Genomic DNA, 2,313 nt, shown 5'->3' with positions numbered 1-2,313 from the left:
GACCCCCTTCTTGTGATGTGAAGGTGTGGAGTCAGTGCCTACGTGTAATTCCTTACACCACTCCTCTGGCTGACTTGGTGAGCTGTCACTGAATGGGTGGGCTGAAGCAATGGTGGATGCTGCTGTTTGGATAGCATGTGTATCTACTGAGAACAGCTTATCAATGGTGGCAAATCGGAGCAGCTTAATCTCTTGCTCTCCGCAGTTCAACACTCTCATGGGCACTCTTCCCTTCCATATTAATGAATAAAACTATGATGTAAATAGCATATAGATACCCCACAAATGCAGATAAAAGTAGGTTATGGGAAAAGGGGGAAGAGAGAAACAGGAAAATAGTGGAATAAAGTATACCTTCCAGGTGGGAGAGGAAATGGCAGCACAGCCAGTGGAGGTGAAGCAAGGGGAGCCTGCAACTAAAGAGTTGAGAGCGTTATCACATGGTGACTGAGCCTGATTGTAACGGGAGCATAGAGGTGCCGATCCTGTCTTACCTGCGTTGGTGTAGAAGTGGGTGTCCTGTGGTGGAGTCAGCTATGTGCAGTGGTGGCCGTGGGTTCTTTTATGTGCGACCGTAGTAATAGCTGCGCCCACTTCCTGTATGGGAGTGGAATGCAGTGAGGGTAATGGAACGCACGCCTGCGCATTTGTGTTTAACGTCGCGCATGTGCAGAACGGAGAAAAGGCTGCGCTCACTTCCTAATGAAAGGGAGTGAGACGCATCTGGGAAGGGAAGGGAAAAGATTAGGGTTTGGGGATGATGAAAGGGCTTTCTACGGGCAAGGATGGCAAAGGGTGGCAGTGACGGAAAGTCAGGCAGCCTGTCCTGTCCTGTCCTGTCCGTCCGTCTTTTTGTATCATGAATTGGAAAGACTGCAAGGGGGAGGGGAGGTGCTTGTGTCCAAAAGGAGGAGTTATTCAGATTCATTGCAGTGGGCGGCGGCTGCAAAAAGCACCATTCTTCTTGTTTTTGCTCTGCAAAACAGCCTTTTCAAGGGTTGGCTTGGGTGACAAAATGTCTTCTGTAGGCGTGGGTTTGTCTCCCTCTCCCTAAGATGTGTCCGGTATAGGCCAGGGTGCCACTCAAGGCCGTAACCAATTCGGGTTATAGCTTCTCGGCCTTTTGGCTAAGATCAAGTGTAGTTTCGGAGGACGCTACCTTGGTCGGTACTGGAAGGTGCCTGGGATTGCACGTCTGCCGGCCTTGAGGAAGTGTGTGCGCCTTCTGGTGACACATAGCCCTCTTGTGCCTGGACGGTTCCCAGGCAACGGGAGGCGATCACCTTTGTTATTTTGAAGTCCTACTGATAAACAGAAAAAAAAAAAATTAAATCTGTTCTTATCAGTTTAATATCTGATACGTCCCCTCTCTGGGGACCATATATTAAATGGATTTTTAGAACAAGGAGATGGAAAAAATCTTGCTCTGTCCACTGCACGCATTGACCTGGTATTGCAGTACCTCCAGGACCGGTGCACCCCTTCTTAACCCAGTTTCCAAAAGCAGAACTCAATTCACCTGATTCAAATGAGCCCCATTAGTGAATTGAAAGAAAGCAAAAACTTTATATGCACCTCAATTTGGCCAATTCACTTTTCACACTTTCACCCTTTTTTTTATCTTTCACACCTTTTACTTGCTTTATTGATGCAAAAAGCTGTGCCAAATAGCAAACTCATCTCCACTCAACTTGACCAACTCTGCTATGTCCCGTGCAGTATCTTATTCTCAGTCTTATCTAGATCATTTGCAATTGAATAGAATAGATCCCTTTTGGCTGCTTATGACTGTGTAAAATATGTAGTTTTACTGGGCTGGGATGAGAGAATCCATTGAAGCATGGTGTAGGGATTGTGGTTCCTGTGTGCTAAGAAGAGAGGCTGGCACCAGCCAGAAAGCCCCATTGCAGCCAATAATCACTTAATAACTTTTTCAACTTGTCATCATATGGGAGGCCTTCCATTCCTTGTAGTAGTCTAGTTGCCCACCTTTGAACTGACTCTAACTTCTGAATGTCCTTATTAAAATGTGGAGCCCGAAACTGGTTCCCATATTCCAGATGTAGCCTTACAAGTGATTTATAGAGGTGTAACAATACGTTGGGATCACGGGATCTAATCTCCCTTTTTATACACCCTAAAATCTTGTCCCAAGCAGCATTCCATCAGCCTCTGGAAGGTTCCTGGCGCATTGCACAGCTCGAAGGGCATGCTTTTGAACTCGCAGAGACCCATAGGGGTGGCGAAGGCGGTCTTCTCCCGGTCTGCCTCAGCAACGGACACTTGCCAATAGTGACTAGTGAGATCAAGGGT

The 2,313-nt window shown here is 47.0% G+C and overlaps 1 pseudogene; it reads left to right on the top strand.

Annotated features, from left to right (window-relative positions):
- Positions 1-1,278: 1,278 nt before the first annotated feature.
- LOC142260491 (U2 spliceosomal RNA) lies at positions 1,279-1,484 on the top strand (annotated as a pseudogene).
- Positions 1,485-2,313: the final 829 nt, after the last annotated feature.

Source organism: Anomaloglossus baeobatrachus, unplaced genomic scaffold (assembly GCF_048569485.1).
Source record: "Anomaloglossus baeobatrachus isolate aAnoBae1 unplaced genomic scaffold, aAnoBae1.hap1 Scaffold_115, whole genome shotgun sequence".
Classification (NCBI taxonomy): Eukaryota; Metazoa; Chordata; class Amphibia; order Anura; family Aromobatidae; genus Anomaloglossus; species Anomaloglossus baeobatrachus.
Note: the sequence above shows the minus strand (reverse complement) of the source record. Positions and strands in the feature narration are given on the sequence as shown.